Source organism: Notechis scutatus, chromosome 12 (assembly GCF_049901735.1).
Source record: "Notechis scutatus isolate UNSWTSFEM ecotype Mainland chromosome 12, rNotScu1.2, whole genome shotgun sequence".
Lineage (NCBI taxonomy): Eukaryota > Metazoa > Chordata > Lepidosauria > Squamata > Elapidae > Notechis > Notechis scutatus.
In genome coordinates, this window is record NC_142020.1 from 14,101,131 (window position 1) to 14,119,389 (window position 18,259).

Consider the following 18,259-nt stretch of genomic DNA (forward strand, 5'->3'; position numbering starts at 1 on the left):
TATTTGCTTCGCATCTGATTCACCCTCGCCACAATGACATTAGCCTAATTCTCCATCTCTTTATGCTACTCAAACTAAATCTAAATATGCAGCCCTGAAATGAAAACATACAATTACCTTGTTTAGTTCTGCTTCCATCAGGGATGGGCTTATTCTACGTATTGTAGGAAATGAATCTTGACTTGTCCAAGGGCCTTGATGTTCACAATTCTTGGACTTCTACATCCAAAGCCCCTGGAAAGCATCAGATTTTCTTTCTTTTTCTTCTATTAATATTAATTAAATGCAAGGTAACATCAAAATAGTTTCTGTGCATGCAATGCAAAACACTGGTTTCTTGTTTGTCACTATTTATTATGTTGCTCTCTTCAACCAGGGGAGGAGGAGGAAAAGGAGGAGGAGGAGGAACAGAATAACAGAGTTGGAAGGGACCTTGGAGGTCTTCTAGTCCAACCCTCTGCTCAAGCAGGAGACCCTAACCATTTCAGGCAAATGCCTGCCCAATCTGTTCTTGAAAATCCCCAGTGCTGGAGTACCCACAACTTTTGAAGTCAAATCTTTCCACGGATTAATTCCTCTCACTGTCAGGAAACTTCTCCTAGGTTGGATCACTCCTTGAGTAGTTTCCAACCGGAGAAGGAGGGGAAGGAGTACAGGGAGGAGAAGGGAAAAGAGAGGAGAGATAGAAGAGAGGAAGGAAGAGAAGAGAGATAGAAGAGAGGAAGGAGAAGGAGAAGAAAAATAGAAGAGAGGAATGAGACAGAGAAGAAGAGAAATAGAAGAGAGGAAGGAGAAAGAGAAGGGGAAGGGGAAGAGAGCAGAGAGGAATGAGAAAGAGAAGAAGAGAAATAGAAGAGAGGAAGGAGAAAGAGAAGAGGGAAGGGAAGGAAGAGAGCAGAGAGGAAGGGGAAGAAAAAGAGAAATAGAAAGAGAGGAGAGACAAGAGAGGAAGAGAAGGAAAGGGGAAAGGAGAGGAGAGACAAGAGAGGAAGAGAAGGAGAGGGGAAAGGGGAGGAGAGACAGAAGAGAGAAAGGAGAGGGAGAAGAGAAATAGAAGAGAGGAATGAGAAAGAGAAGAAGAGAAATAGAAAAGAGGAAGGAGAAGGAAAAAGAGAAGATTGCTCCTATTTGGTGTTGGAGACTTGCCCCCAAAATGTAGGTCCCTAAGCTGTGGCGATTACAATCCTCGTCTTGCCAGAGCTAAAACCTATCAGGGCAAGTCGTGGGCCAGGGCCACATTAATGAAGCATCTTTTCTGCTTGCTAAGTTGGAAGTGGCAGCTCATTTGATTGCCTCCGTGTATTCATGTGTGAACAAGGACATGGAAACTCACTGCTATGAACAGCACGTCCACGGACATTTCACAGTGGAATTTCACATTAGGGAGACCATATGTGGGCCAGAGCTGCAAGAGGGATATTTCTTTGATGTGGGGTAACTTTGGCAAAAAGAAAAAAAAGAGATGTCCCCATCATTTCTCTTACTGCTTCCCTTAGACAATTGAGTCTCTCTCTCTGTGTGTCTCTCCCTCCCACTTCTCCCCTTCCCTCCTTCCCGCCTCCTCTCTCTGTCTCTGTCCCTCCCTCCCTCTCTCTGTGTCTATGTCTGTCTCTTTCCCTCCCTCCCTCCTCTCTCTGTCTCTCCCTCCCTCTCCCTCCCTCCCTCTCTCCTTCCCTCTCCCTCCCTCCCTCTCTCCCTCCATCCCCCCTCTCTTGTCTGTCTGTCTCTCCCTCCCTCTCTCTCCCCCTCCCTCTCCCTCTCTGTCTCTCCCTCCGTCCCCCCTCTCTTGTCTGTCTCTGTCTCTCCCTCCCTCTCTCTCTGTCTCTCTCTCCCTCCCTCTCTCCTTCCCTCTCCCTCCCTCCCTCTCTCCCTCCATCCCCCTCTCTTGTCTGTCTCTGTCTCTCCCTCCTCTCTCTCTCCCCCCTCTCCCTCTCTGTCTCTCCCTCCGTCCCCCTCTCTTGTCTGTCTCTGTCTCTCCCTCCCTCTCTCTCTCTGTCTCTCCCTCCCTCTCCCTCTCTGTCTCTCCCTCCGTCCCCCTCTCTTGTCTGTCTCTGTCTCTCCCTCCCTCTCTCTCTCCCTCCCTCTCCCTCTCTGTCTCTCCCTCCGTCCCCCTCTCTTGTCTGTCTCTGTCTCTCCCTCGCTCTCTCTCCCTCCCTCTCCCTCTCTGTCTCTCCCTCCGTCCCTCCTCTCTTGTCTGTCTCTGTCTCTCCCTCCCTCTCTCTCTCCCCTCCCTCTCCTCTCTGTCTCTCCTCCCTCCCCTCTCTCTGTCTCTCCCTCCCTCCCTCTTCCTCCTCCCTCCCCTCCCCTTCTCTCTGTCTCTGACTCTGTCTCTCCTCCCACCATCTGTCTCTCTCCCCCCCCGGTCTGTGTCTCTGTTTGTGTGTAAATTGTAAATCATATACTTTGGATTTGGACTTCCAGTTTATGCTATCCAAACTTAGCAGCAAAATTGCAGGTTTCCAGCAGCTGATTTCTTTCTTTCTTTTTTTTTTTTAAGGATACAAAAACAGTCAGAAGTGGAAACACCTTTTTTTAGATCTTAAACTATCTTAAAGTTCTATCCTAACTCTTCATCTGCAGGGACGTGCCAATTTCACTGATAATACCCTCTACAGATTTAAATTTTCCCCTGGCAAAGTTGGTGGGGATGTTGGTGGCCCTGGACTTTTCAATAAATACTTTTATGTTTGTAGCAAAACCAATCCGCTATCAAGAAGCATCAGAAGAACTTTAGGAGAAATTCTCTCCTGAAATTAAAAAAATTAGGGGGTGTCTTTCCTCTGTCGTCTTTCCACCCAACAGAGTTCGGTGCAACAGATGGAAAGCAGCTTGTTGAATTCATACATGAGGACCCTGAATCCAGCTCTCCGCTCAAGGAAAACTGTGTGTGCTGGCCCCGCCCGAGAGCTGTGTTTGCTACAGACATCAGTGTGGTTGTCACTCCTAACCAGTTGCCAACAAAACCACTGTGCAAACATATGGTGGGAAGGGAGGCATTTCCCCTCCCCCACCTGCCATAAAATCTGTTTCTGCCAATACGTTGGCTTCCCTAGATGAAACCTGCTTGCGATCAAAGGACATTCAAACAGTGGCACAATCTTTTATTAATGACCAGAGAGAAGGAGGAGGGAGGGAGGGAGGGAGGGAGGGGGAGAGAGAGGAAGGGAAAGGGGAAAGAGAAAAGGAGAGAGAGGGGGAGAGAGAGAGAGAGGAAGGAGAGGGAGAGGGTGGGAGATGAGAGAGAGAGAATGTGTGTGTGTGAGAGAGAGGAGGGAGGGAGAGATTGAGGGAGGGAGAGAGGGGGAAAGAGAGAGAGAGAGAGAGAGAGAGAGGAGAGAGAGAGAGGAGAGGGAGAGGAAGGAGAGAGGAGAGGAGAGAGAGAGAGAGAGAGAGAGAGAGAGACTATATTTTCCAAATATCATTCGTGTCTGCAGAATTTCTCTTCCTCTCCCAGACTTACATATTCAGGATAGGTAATGAATGCAGATGAAATCCCTCTGTTATTGAAGGAACATAAATAAAACAGAAAGTGGCAGTCACAACTGCGTGCAGAACGCCCCTTCCGCAAATATCAAACTCATTCTTGTCTCCACTTTCAACAAATGCATAAATTTACCTGGGTTGAGTTTCGGCACCAGCTTTGCCCCAGCAAGTGACTTTTCTTTCCCAATCAGTTACCAAAGAAGCATCAATAGCTACTTCCTTGACATATGACCAGGGGGGTGGGGGGGGGGCAGAATTTCCATCGCTAAGCAAGGCGGTTGTTTAGGGAGTCGCGCCGGATTTCGTGACCATTTTTTGCCAGCGTGAAATGAATTTCCGCGGTTGTTACGCGAGTTATGGGTTGGTTAAGTGAACCATGTGGACGTTAAGCAGATCTTGCTTCCTCTAGTGACATTGCTTATTGGAAGCTGGAAGGGGTGATCATGTGGTCACCTGATGCTGCAACCATCTTAGATACAGGTAGTCCTTGACTTACGAACATTCATTTAGGGATCACTCAAAGCTACAACTGCCCTGAAAAATGTGACTTATGACTGTCAGGTGTGAGTCATCACTGGGTCTTGTGATAAAGAGGCTACATCAGGTCAGGGTCATTGGGAGGTAAACTGCTTTGAACCCATGGGTGGATTGGTTGTGGGGTTGGTTGTGGGTTGGGACTGACAAATGGTTGTCCGATCTCTTCTTAAAAACCTCCCGTGTTGGAGCACCCACAACTTCTGAAGGCAAGAGTCAATGGAATTGGAGATGGGCTGGACTTAGATCTCTTGTAGGCACAAAGGGACTCAAGACTAATGACACATTTGGCCCCAACCCTCCCTCAAGCTCAGCCCAGTCATCTCCCACAAGATGGTTCGGTTAATTAATTTATACTTGGCTATCTCATGGAGTTAAAGGGACGTGGTGGCTCGGTGGCTAAGATGCTGAGCTTGTCGATCCGAAAGGTCGGCAGTTCGGTGGTTCGAATCCCTAGCGCCGCGTCGCCGAGTGAGCTCCTGTTACTTGTCCCAGCTTCCGCCAACCTAGCAATTCAAAAGCGCATTAAAAAATGCAAGTAAAAAAATAGGGACCACTTTGGTGGGAAGAAGGGAACAGTGTTCTGTGCGCCTTCCGCATTTAGTCATGCCGGCCACATGACCACAGAGACATCTTCAGACAGCGCTGACTCTTCAGCTTTGTTACAGAGATGCGCACCACCCCCTAGAGCTGGAAACGACTAGCACATATGTTTGAGGGGAACCTTTACCTTATCCCACGGAGTAGCAGAAGAAGCCGATTGGTGAAAGGACCTAGAATTAATTTTCTTCCCCTGATGACGATGTACCCAACAAGACATTCGCTATCCTAATAACATTTTCTGCTAATGCACCTGATCATTACGGGGGATGCTGAATAGTAATAATGCAGCCTTGCTAATAGGATCCTCAGATGATTTTCTTATTAGTTACTCAGTCTTCTCCTTGAGCAGGAGAGCTGACGATGGAGAAGAGAGAGAGAGAAAAGAATAAACCCTTGACTCATTACTTTTCAACAGCACAGCTGTCTCAAGATCTTGATGAGTTCCAAATGGAAGAATACATTACTTTGATTTAGATTTTGAAGTCATCACATCTAGGGGAGCTTCCTTTTGGTCCAACAGGATGATCTGCTTGTTGGGTGTTTGTTCAGCTAAATGGCATGATGGCAAAGCAGTCATAAAACTGGGCATGACTCACTGAATGACCACCTGGCTTAGCAATGGAAATTCCAGTCACTATTGAAGAGTCATGAGCCAAGCACTACCTGGATAGTTGAGAAATGTTGCTAGGGTGAACTTAGCTTGATCCACCAGGGCTGTTCTCATGTGGACAACCATTTTGTCCAGGATGATATAAAGACTCTTCTTTGAGCAGGGGCTTGGACTAGAAGATCTCCAAGGTCCATTCCAGCTTGGTCATTTAGTGATGGTTCAAAGTTACAACGGCACTGACAAATGTGACTTATGACCATTTTCACACTTATGACCATTGCAGCATCCTCGTGATCACGTGGTTTACATTCAGGCACTTGGCCACTGACTCATATTTATGACAGTTGCAGTGTCCTGGGGTCTTGTGATCCCGTTTTATGACCTTCTAACGAGCAAAGACAATGGGGAAGCTAGATTCACTTAACAGCCGTGTCCCCTAGCTTAACAACTGCAGTGATTCGCTTAAGGACAATGGCAAGAAAAGTTGTAAAATGGGGCCAATTTTAGACATTTTACAAATTTCTCACTCAGCACCGTAAACTCTGGGCTGAATTGTGATCATAAGTCGAGGACTACCATACTGAAATCATGCCTCTGTTGAACTTGAGAAGTATATTTGACACAATTAGCTTCAAAAAGACAAGAAAGGAAAAATTACAGATAATGAACAATACATTAAAGGAGTGCTCTAAATAACCTACATATTATTTAGAGCACTCCTTTAATTTATGGTACATCAAATAGAAATACAAACTCTTAAGATCCAAGCTTTTGATATAGTGCATTTCCATGTACAGTATGGTGCTCTAGTCTAAAATGTGTAAGACCTAGATAGATCCTCAAACCCTCAGCAGAAAGAATTTTGACCTCTTTCTTGATGGTACAAGAGGCCAATAGTATTTCTGTTATCAGTCGTGTGAGCTCAGGACTAGGTGCTATCGAGGCTTACCACGGTACATTTTTCAAACTGAAATGCCCAAGCATTCATCGTCCTGTCTTCTTTGGAGTTGGAGCTTTATGGAAGAAGAGTTGTCTTCTGATTTCTTGTGAAGGCACTGACAGAGGAAGAGGAGGAAGAGGAGGAGGTAGAAGGAGAAGAAGGGGCAGGAAAACGAGAAGAAGGAGAAGGGAGAAGTTGAGAAGGCAGAGGAGGAGAAAGAATAGGAGAAAGGAGGGAGAAGGGAGGAAGAGGAGGAGAAAGGAGGAGGAAGATAAGGAAGATGAGGAAAAGGAGAAAGGAAGGAGGAGGAAGAAGAGGAAGGAGAAAGTTAATGAAGATGAGGAAAAGGAGAAAGGAAGGATGAGAAGGAAATGAAGAGGAAGGAGGAAGAGGAGAAGGAGGAGAAAGTTAATGAAGATGAGGAAAAGGAGAAAGGAAGAAGGAGGAGGAAGAGGAGGAGAAAGATAATGAAGATGAGGAAAAGGAGAAAGGAGGAAATGAGGAAGAAAGAGGAGACTTTTTTAAAAACTCATTGTTGGCTACATATCTGGAGAGAGTTGTCTCATTGTAAAACAGATTATGATAATTTCTTGTTAGCATCACACCATTTAGCTAAAATCATAACCTTGCACATTTTACGAGAGATAAATGCAAGTTAAAACATTTGTGCCAGAAATATCAGATCCTTCTCCGATAGTTGTAGCTTAGCCTTACATAACAAGAATATATGCTATTTTATCACCCCGTTGATCGTATATTTATATCTCCAACCAGCATTTGCTAAAATATGTCCTGCTTTGAAACTGGCCAGCTGCTCCTGCGTAAAGATTACACTTTCTTTCGTGATCAAAATCAGAAATTCATACCCAACAGAAAGGAAGTTACGCTTATTTTTTCTCCATTGCACCTCGATGGCTTTTCTTCCCAGCCCCATGAACAAAACCGATATTGGTTCATCCTGCTTTTTATTGTCTCCTGATCAAAATATAATTATATATCTAATATTGCCCCATCCAGCATGTTGGTGTTATGTGAGATGTGACAGCTAATTGATGAGTCTAATCAGCAGGCTGATGTTCCATTGCTGGGTGAGAATAGAATAGAATAGAATAGAATAGAATGGAATGGAATGGAATGGAATGGAATGGAATGGAATGGAACGGGGTGGGGTGGAGTGGAGTGGAGTGGAGTAGAGTAGAGTAGAGTAAAACAAAAAATGGAGTAGAGTAGAATGCAAAATAAAATAGAATAGCAATCAGAGCAGAACAGAGCAGAGCAGAGCAGGGCAGAATAGAATAGAATAGAATAGAATAGAATAGAATAGAATAGAATAGAATAGAATAGAATAGAATAGAATAGAATAGAATAGGATAGTATTAAGATAGAATAGAATCTATTAAGAATAGAATAGAATAGAATAGAATAGAATAGAATAGGATAGGATAGAATAGAATAGAATAGAATAGAATAGAACTCTCAGTGTACGTACAAGCAACAAGTGATAAATAACAGCTAACAGATAACAGAGTTGGAAGGGACCTTGTAGGTCATCTAGTCCAATCCCCTGCCCATGCAGGAGATCCTACACCATTTCTGACAGATGGGAGTCCAATCTCTTCTTAAAAGTTTCCAGGGATGAAGCTCCCACAACTTCTGAAGGCAACTTCTGTTCCATGGGTTGATTGTTCTCACTGTCAGAAAGTTTCTCCTTATTTCCAGGTTGAATCTCTCCTTGTTCAGTTTCCATCTGTTATTCCTTGTCTGGCCTTCAGGTGCCTTGGAAAATAGCTTGACCCCTTCTCCCTCTCTGTGGCAGCCCTTCAAATATTGGAAGGCTGCTCTCATGCCTCCCCTGGTCCTTCTCTTCCCTAGACTAGCCAAGCCCAGTTCCTTTAACTGTTCTTCGTATGTTTTAGCCTCCAGTCCTCTCATCATCCTGGTTGCTCTTCTCTGCACTTTTTCATGATCATGATCATAACATACAATCATCACAAATCATACTAAATAAAAGCAATTCCCACAAATGACAAGACACAAATAACAAAGCGATAGTCATAAGATGCTAAAGAAAGAGGAAAGAGGAAAAAGGAAGGGAGGGAAGGAGAGAGAAAAGAAAGAAGGAGGGAAAAGAGGAAGGGAAGGAGGGAAGAAAAAATGGATAATACTTATATAGCCCTACTACGTGGTTTGATATCCTAGGGCAAAAGACAGTGTTGTGGGAATTAATTGTTTAGTAGAGTGATGGTGGTGGTGCTGGAATTGTCTTTAGCAAAGTGGATTTCCAGCAAAAAAAAAAAAAGCCATCATCTAACTAATGGATGGCAAACAAAACTATCTCACAGGAGCGATGTCATTATCAGCTCATCGTTTTTTTTGCAAGGTTGTCTGTTTAAATGAGATTAGGATGAGGAGAATAACCAAAAAAAAAAAAAAGTTGTGAAGAATTCTCAACCGAAGAATTCTCTAATGCCATCTTTTAATAATAGGATTTTCTGTCGATGCGACTTTGCAGCCACCCCGTTTTCTTCCTTTTTTTCTCTCTCTTCTCTTCCCCCCCTCCACCCCTCTTTTTTTTTATACTTTATTAGTTTTACCTTTAAAAGAACAACACAACTACAAGTTATGTACAACAAAAAGACAAACAGGCCTTAGCATAGGCCAAGAGGGAGAGAGAGGAAAGCCTAAGAGAGGGGAAAGGGAAGAGTAAGGGAGGGGAAGGGTAGAGTAGGGAAAACAGTTAAAATAAAACCATATTTTGTGACTGTCTGTAAGATCCTTTCTTCTTCAAAAGTATCATTCGGCGGTGCTTTTCTTTATCTCTGCTTCGGAGGCCCTCGGCCATAATTTTCCTAGAGGTGATCTATCTTTGGTTTAGCCAATTATACAAAGGATTCCAATTGTTGTAATAGGATGAGGATTCTTTATTTTTTAGTGCTTGGGTTAGTTTGTCCATTTCGGCGCATTGTAAAATTTTCTGAATAACCATATGTTCAGTGGGAATGGAAGGTAATTTCCAGCACTGGCCGAATGCCAGTCTGGCTGCGGTTAAGATATGAATTACAATATACTTCGATTTTTTGGGTATTTGTTTATCAAAAATTCCTAGAAGGAAGGAGCCCTCTTAAGACTGATTAGTCTAAAAACTCTTTTGGAACCCCAAAGAAACGAATCCCTTCTGGTAAGGAAGGGTTAAGTTGTGTTTCAAACACACACTCTCCGCACTGGGACTTTCATCCAGTGGTGGCTTGCTAAAAGTTCGGGTGGGTTTCTAAGGAGCTAAAAGAGAACTAGCTGGTTGTAAGGGGCTAAAGTAGCAGGCTAGAAAACCAGGAGATGGTGACGTCTAGAGTCACCTGAAGCTTAAAGCCAACTGGGTGACCTTGGGCCACTTCTGCCTCAATCCTAGGAAGAAGAAGGCAACCACCTGGAAAAAAATCTTGCCAAGAAAACTGCAAGGTCTTATTATTGTTTGTTGTGTGGTCGGCCAGATGTTCAGACTGGAGTTGCCTGTTGAGTCCTTCCCAAAGACCTGAGATAACCGGATGTTGATGCTTAATGCTGTTAAAGGTGTCATCCTAGGATGGAAGCTGCTCCTAGCAAAGCTGCCTTTTTGCAATTGACCGATGCTTATTTTTGTTAAGGCCAATGGTGTTCAAGTGATGCTCCAGTTGTTTTGCATCCCAAGGTACCTATTACTGTTAGTGCGACCTTTGCTTTCTTTTGCCACGAGTATTTCCATTTGCAGGTCTTTGTATATTGTTATCTTCTCCAGTTCTTCCTTTTCTCTTCTGCTATCTCCAGGTACTGCCATGTCCGCTTTCATGTCTTTCTTATCAACAAAATGATAAGCAGAGTAAGGAATTGCCTAGCAGTTTGAATGTTCCTCAGTGGGACAACCTTCCTCCAAGCTCTAATGCAAAAACCATTTCTTCTCTTCCCCTCATCATATTCCAAGAGACTGGAATACAGGTAGTCCATCTTTCTAACTGGATTGTTTTCTGGACCAATAAAAGTGCCCCAGACAATGATGCAAAACAACTAACTGTCAAGTTTTCTCTTAGCAATGAAAAAAATCTTTCCTGACTTTCTATCCAGGGGTTCACTGCAGAGGTAGACCTGCTTGAGCAGGGGGTTGGACTAGATGACCTACAAGGTCTCTTCCAACTCTATTAATCTGTCAACCTGAAGAGCAGAAAGCAGAAGGCCAACAATGGCCCAGGAATACCACTGGACCATCGTGACCAACTTCAAAAGACTGGACTCATCCAGAATTTGTATTCCGATGATCCTAGATCCCATCCTCGGTTGTAGGTTTCAAGAGTTTGACTTTGGGTGAATCTTTTCCCATCGGCATGCTAAAGAATTACATCTTATTCAGGATTTTTGTAGACAAGAGTGAAGGGAAGGAGGGGTAGAATTTATTTGTTACACAGATTGAAATGTCACGGCAAGGCAATAATTTAGTCACGTTTCAGCAATGCGTAATTATTCATAGCTTTGGAAAATGTCACAAGTAATTCCACTTCACATAATAACTCACACTTACCAAATAAATACTAAGGAGGGAAAAAGACCAAAAAAATAATAATAATCTCGAGGCCCAGTTCCCTGGGAGTAATATGACAGCATCCGGAGCAAATGGAAAAACAAGTATTGAGATGTTAAATTTAGTGTAAATCGAGAGAGATTAAAAATTATTAGAGTAAGATTTAAAGAAAAAAAGATAGAAAGAAACAAAAGTAGACCCATGGAAATAAATGCAATTGTCTACATTTCCAGAACACTATGGGGAATTTAGCTTTGATATTTTTAATCCACGAACTGGAAAAGGATTGTACGGCAGTGCAGCTTTTCCAAGTACAGAAATAGACTCACGTGGAAAAAAGCAGAAACCACTCCAGAGTAGAAAGGGAGAAAAAGTTAAGTCTCAAAAAGATCAGGAAGATATCAGATGTACCTTCCGCCATGGGCCCTAGACTGGACAGAATGGTACAGTCAAAATCAGAATCAGAACTGAGCTGGAAGGGACCTAAGAGCTCATCTAGTCCAGCCCCTGCTCCTATACCATTTCAGACAAATGATCTTTGCTGGGAATGAAACAAAGAGCTCATTTTAACTCTGTTGACAAAATCTGTGTCCATCCTTCTGCATTCTTTTCATGGAGATTCACCACCTCTTACACAATGGATAGACGGCAGGTCGGTCTATCAAAATGGCACCGGCATTTTGGAGACATTGGGAGGTAATACCGCCTGTCTGTGAACACGTTTGTCCTCTCACTTCTGACCTTCAGAAGTCAGATGAGTTGTTCAAACGGTTTTAAGCCTGAAATATCAAAGAATTCATCCCCAGCAGACAAAATATATTTCTTGGCTTTCCATTTCTGTCAGCACCGAACTCCGAGCTAAAGGTGAGGGTGAGGTTGACGGTGCCAGAAATATTTACACGATCGAGTGGAGCTGTTTTGATAACTTCCTGTCATTTAAAAATCTCTTTCCATATCGATTCTGCAAACACAGGTTGGTACCTGAGATGGGAGCTGTAGTCGAGGAGAAATGAGTTCTGAGCTCAGAAGTTTTTTTTAACAGCCCTGAATTTACATGTCTTGAAGTTTCTTTTTTCTTTTTTTTCCTTTCCAAGTGAGGTGAAGTTAGGGGACAAGTTCAGAAGTACATTCGAAGCTTCAAAGAGGCTCCATAAAATTTGATCATCTGCTGTTTCGGGTTGTCACTCTCTTTCAGCCATTGATCTCAGTAGGTTATCAATGCACCTCTTGAAGTTGATCAAAGAAAGGTGACAAAGTCACAGGAGTAGGAAAAGAAACTTCATTGCTATTGTTAGGTATAACATTGATACCAAATATGGTTTGGGTGAATAAATATATAAAACTTAGATATCATGGTTTAAGTGCTTATCACTTTAAGCACAATGCAGCAGGCAATTAGCCGATTAAAGGGTGCGGTTAGAAGTTACAATATAAGGAAGCATTAGAAGCTGGAAAGCTTACTGTGAGTTTACTGTAACTGTAACTGTGTGCTGCTGCGACTAACTGTGTCTTACTGTGACTAACTGTGATTACTGACTGTGAGTGCCTGTGACTGAACTGTTATTGTTTGCTACTGTTTGCTGATTTACTGCGTAATTCTACTGAATATCCAGCGTTTGTTTCTCTGGAGAGTGAAACCGGAGGAGGAGAAGATATCTTTATCGGCTGATAAAGATATTGCAAGGACTCTTAACTTGGACTATACTAGTGAGTCTTACTGGATGGAAATACTGTGAATGACTTAATGGACTGAATGACAATGCTTAAACTCTAACTGGATTAAAAACTATTTAAACTACAAACAGTGTTTGTGTTCAGTGTGTGTATACTCTGGGGCCCTTCCGCTCTCCTTTGGCTTCCTGGCTTGACTACTGCTGCAATACTCTTCTAGGGATTAATCCTCAAACCCTAACAATGGTTATGGGCCCAGCAGCATAGTCTAACTAACCAGGATATAGCAGAGAGAGTTGGTGTGAGTTGCACATTACTGTAAAAACAAACTGTTTTAATTAGTTTAAAATAGTCAAAATATCTGAAGAGTAATGGCACAAGTAAATTTGTCACAACTGTCCATGATATCCAGGCTGGATGGAACAAACTATGTTTCATGGTCAATGAAATGTAGTTTACTTCTACGCAAAGAAGGTTTGTGGGACATTATAGCAAACCCACCAGATGTGAGTAGCTGGGATCCTGCTAATGATGATGATAAAGAAAAGTTACAAAACTTTAAACTGAAGAATGAGCAGGCTTTATGCATCATAGGACTGACTCTCTGTGATCAGCAGCTTGTCCATATTCGTGGAGAAGAAAATGCTGCAAACTGCTGGGAGAACCTCAGGAAGATTTATGTTCGGGACAGTGTAGGAGCACATATAAATCTTACACGGAAGCTTTTTGACGCATCTTCAGAGGAATGGAGATATGTTAGTTCATTTAAACTGTATGAAGAGCATTTTTCAAGATTTGCAAGAAAAAGAGCTTATATTTAATGAACTGCAACAAGTCTACATAATATTATCTTCATTAGATCAAAGCTATGATGACTATGTAACTTCGTTGGAAGTATTGCCAAAGAAAGCCTCTCATTAACCGAGATTACAGGCAGGCTACTAGAAGAAGCCAGAAGAAGGCGTGGCGTGACGAGCTGAGAGAAGATAAGAAAGAAGAGAAATTATCTTCAAAGTTTGAAAGAAACCAGCAAAGCAAAGTAAAGCACCTGGAAGAAGAGAATTTATCTTCGACAGCATACACAATTAAAAAGTGTTTTAATTGTGGAGGCAGAGACATTTGGCAAGATTCTGCAAAAAGAGAAAAAGCCAGAATGTAAAAAAGCCAAAGAAAGCATTTGAACTAGCCACGTTTAGCAACTCTGATGTGAAGAATAATTTATGGGTGGTTGACAGTGGCGCATCCCACTGCATCACAAGAGATAAGACAAAATTTATAAAAATGTCTACAAGTTCTCAACATATATCTCTTGCCAATGGCTGGAACCTGAAAGCGAAAGGTCAAGGTTTTGCACGTTGTCCGTACATAAACCAGGATATAAAAATGTTGTATGTACCGCAACTAAAGTTTAATTTGCTTTCAGTAAGGGTATTAGATAAATTAGGTTATGTAATTACTTTTAAAGATAATAATTGCATAATTGAAAAAGATAACAAAAGGGTAACTGCAGCTTTAAATGGAACATTATATGTATTAGATAATAGTAAGAAAGGGAGGCACAAACTGTATTTAATAATATTAAGCCTCATGATGAATGTATCCATTTATTGCATAGGCGTTTGGGGCATGTAAATTTTAAAATGCTAAAAGCTTACAGTTGAGTTATCTGAAGGAATAAGGTTAAAACCTTGTGATAAATATTTACGTTGTAATGTTTGCTGTGAAGATAAGAGCAAAGTATTGCCTGCAAATAGACTAAATGGTTTCAAAACAAAAGAACCTTTAGAAGTAGTATTTGCAGACATAATAGGTCAAAGAAACCCAGTATGGGGGTGCTAGATATATACTGAGCATTATGGACCATTATTCTAGATATGGGTTTTGCTATTTAATGAAAAGCAAAACTGAAACATATCAACATTTTTCAATTGGCTTAGGTTTGCTGAAAGAAAGTCTAAGCGACAACTGATAACCCTGGTGACAGATAATGGCACGGAATTTGTTAATAACAAATTCCAGAACAGACTTAAGGTAGCTGGAATAGAGCATAAGAAGTCTGCTCCATACAGGCCAGAACATAACGCTTTTATTGAAAGAAGAGGCCAAACACTACAGGCAATGGTTAGAACAATGTTAAATGATTCTGGGTTACCTGATTCTTTGTGGGGAGGCTACAATGTGTGCTAATAACATATTGAACAACGTTGTTAATACAACAACAGGTGAAATTCCATTCACCAGATGGCATGGCAGGAAACCTGATCTAAGTTACCTGCACACATTTGGTGCACCAGCATGGGTGCATATTCCTGCACAACTCAGAAAAAAAGGGCAACATAGAGCTAAAAGATTTTTCTTCGTTGGTTATCAGGCAAACCATAGGGCATATAGATTTTGGGAGAAAGGCACATCTAAAGTGTTATGTAGTGCTAGTGCCCAATTTCTAGAACATGAAGGATGGGAGAATTAGAACAGGATGCCAATAAAGATGTAATTATTGAATCCTATAGAAATCCCATTAGTTATCCCTGTAACTTTAAAAATAAAGTAAAGAGACAAATACAGGATGAAATAGTGCCCATAAAGGAAGAAACAGATTCAATAGCTGAACAGGATGAGGAAGATGAACAGGTAGTAGTTCAACAAAGTCCTCCTGTAAGCCCTGTAATTCCCAGAAGAACTACACGTATATCTAGACCGCCTGATAGGTACCAGGCTAACACAGTGTGCCAGATTAATCAAGTTCCTAATTCTGTTGAAGAAATTAAATAGTATCCTAATAAGGAAAAAGAAAGATGGTATGCAGCAATGAATAAGGAACTGAATTCATTAAGTGATATGAAGGTGTATGAAAATGCCAAATTACCTGCAGGAAAGAAATCCATTGGCTGCAAATGGATATTTAAGGTAAAAACAGATAAAGATGGTAATTTAATCCATAAGGCAAGGTTAGTAGCCCAAGGTTTTAGGCAGAATGCTAATGACTATGATGAGGTGTTTGCACCTAGTCTTAAAGCAGCAACCTTGAGGGCAGCTTTAGTGTGGGCAGCTAGTAAAAACTATATAGTTAACCATCTAGATGTGGAAACTGCTTACTTGCACGCCCATTAAAACATACTATTTATATGAAAAAACCTGTTGGTATTAAAAGTGAAAATAAGGATAATAATGATTGTTGGTTGTTAAAGAAAAGTCTCTATGGTCTTAAACAATCAGGCTATGAATGGAACCAGTATATTGTAAAGGTACTAGACAATATAGGATTTAAAGCTGGTTTAGCCGATCCATGTCTGTTTAAGAGGGAGACAAATGGGAAAGTATCATTATTATTACTATTCACAGATGACATTGCATTGATAACTGAAACTAATGATGAAGCAAATAAAATAATAGCATCATTAGGAAAGAGAATAAAGATCAAGCAATTAGGGGAGATAAAGAAGTATCTCGGTTTGAATATAAAGAAAACACGGAAAGGTTTTAAGATATCTCAGGAAGATAAGATAAGCAAATTGCTAAAAGATTACAAGATGGAGCTTTGTAAGCCAGCTAAGACTCCAATGAGTCAAGAGTTTAGCAACACTGATGTACAAAGCCCTGAGTTTGATAAGGTGATTTATCAATCTTTAATTGGTAGTTTGAGTTATATTAGTAATTGGTCTAGACCAGATATATCGTACGCGTGAATCAGTTGGCTAGATTCAATTCTGCACCATGTGAAAGACACTGGATAGCAGCTAAGAGGATATTAAGATATCTTAAAAAGACAATGAATTATTCATTGTATTTAGAACCAAAGGGTGATTTAATTTTGAGTGCTTATGCAGATGCTAGCTTTGCATCAGAAAAAGACACTAGAAAGTCGACTTCAGGAACAGCCATAATGCTGGGTAATACATTAATAGGCTGGAAGTCAATAAGACAACAGCATATAAGTTTGTCTACTATGGAGGCAGAATTCTCCTGTTTATCATTGTTATGTACAGAATTAATAATGTATAAACAAATGTTAATTGATATAGGTATAACTGTAGATTATCCTATAATTATTCATGAAGATAATCAGGCAGCAATTCAAATGGCCACAAATATTGGAGTAAAAACAAGGAGCAAGCATACAGATCTAAGATACCTAAACGTGAGACAATCTGTAAGAAGTAAGATGATTCAGCTAGAGTACTGTATGTCGGAGGACAATTTAGCTGATAATTTTACTAAAGCCCAAGGTGCCAGTAAGCACCAGGAGAGTTGTGAAAAATATGGGATTAGATTGTAAGGTATTATATATTTATTTCACCCAAAAGGGGAGTATGTTAGGTATAACATTGATACCAAATATGGTTTGGGTGAATAAATATATAAAACTTAGATATCATGGTTTAAGTGCTTATCACTTTAAGCACAATGCAGCAGGCAATTAGCCGATTAAGGGTGCGGTTAGAAGTTACAATATAAGGAAGCATTAGAAGCTGGAAAGCTTACTGTGAGTTTACTGTAACTGTAACTGTGTGCTGCTGCGACTAACTGTGTCTTACTGTGACTAACTGTGATTACTGACTGTGAGTGCCTGTGACTGAACTGTTATTGTTTGCTACTGTTTGCTGATTTACTGCGTAATTCTACTGAATATCCAGCGTTTGTTTCTCTGGAGAGTGAAACCGGAGGAGGAGAAGATATCTTTATCGGCTGATAAAGATATTGCAAGGACTCTTAACTTGGACTATACTAGTGAGTCTTACTGGATGGAAATACTGTGAATGACTTAATGGACTGAATGACAATGCTTAAACTCTAACTGGATTAAAAACTATTTAAACTACAAACAGTGTTTGTGTTCAGTGTGTGTATACTCTGGGGCCCTTCCGCTCTCCTTTGGCTTCCTGGCTTGACTACTGCTGCAATACTCTTCTAGGGATTAATCCTCAAACCCTAACAGCTATCAAAAGAAATTAAGTCTTTTTTTTCTTTGTGGGATTCTGATCTTGGGAAAATCTGGATGGCCTTCCTCCTTTAAACAGGTATCCTTTAAAAACTCAGCTGTGAGAGTTTATTTTATTTGTTTATTTGTATTTGGTCTTTGCCAAAGTCATCTAGCTGGTGCAGTGGTTAGAATGAAGTATTGCAGGCTAATTCTGCTGGCTGCCAATTGTCAGCACTTTGGCAGTTCGATTCCCACTGGATGAAGGTTGAGTCAGCCTTCCATCCTTCTGAGGTCAGTAAAATGAGGACCTAGATTGTTGGGGGTGATAGGCTGACTCTGTAAACCACTTAGAGAGGGCTGTAGAGCCCTGTGAAGCAGTATATAAGTCTGCTGTTGCTTGGAAAGGAAGGGAGGGAAGGAAGAAAAAAAAGAAGGAAGGAGGGAGGGAAACAGGGAGGGAGGAAGGAAAAGGAGGAAGGGAGGGAGGGAGGGAGGGAGGAAGGGAAGTAGCCATAGTGATGCACTTGTTACAATGCAATGTTGCAGGCTTATTCTGCCAACTGCCAGCAGTTCGATTCTTACTGGCTCAAGGTTGACTCAGCCTTCCGTCCTTCCGAAGTGGGTAAAATGAGGACCCAGATTGTTGAAGGCAACATGCTGACTCTGTAAACGGCTTAGAGAGAGCTGTCAAGCACTGTGAAGCGGTATATAAGCCTAAGGGCTAGTGCTATGGCTATTATGTTTACAAATAATTCAAGGTGACAAATATTTCTCCCGTTTCCCCCACTACAACAGCCCAGTGGCGTGGCTTGAGTTGAACAAGGGAGAGGGAGACTACCTCGAAGTCACCCAGCTGCCAACTTGATCTGCTTGTTCCCGTGCTTGTAAAATAGAATAAAATGGTTGATTTAAGCCACGAGCTGTTCTGCTCCTGACAGCTTTAGTGAAACA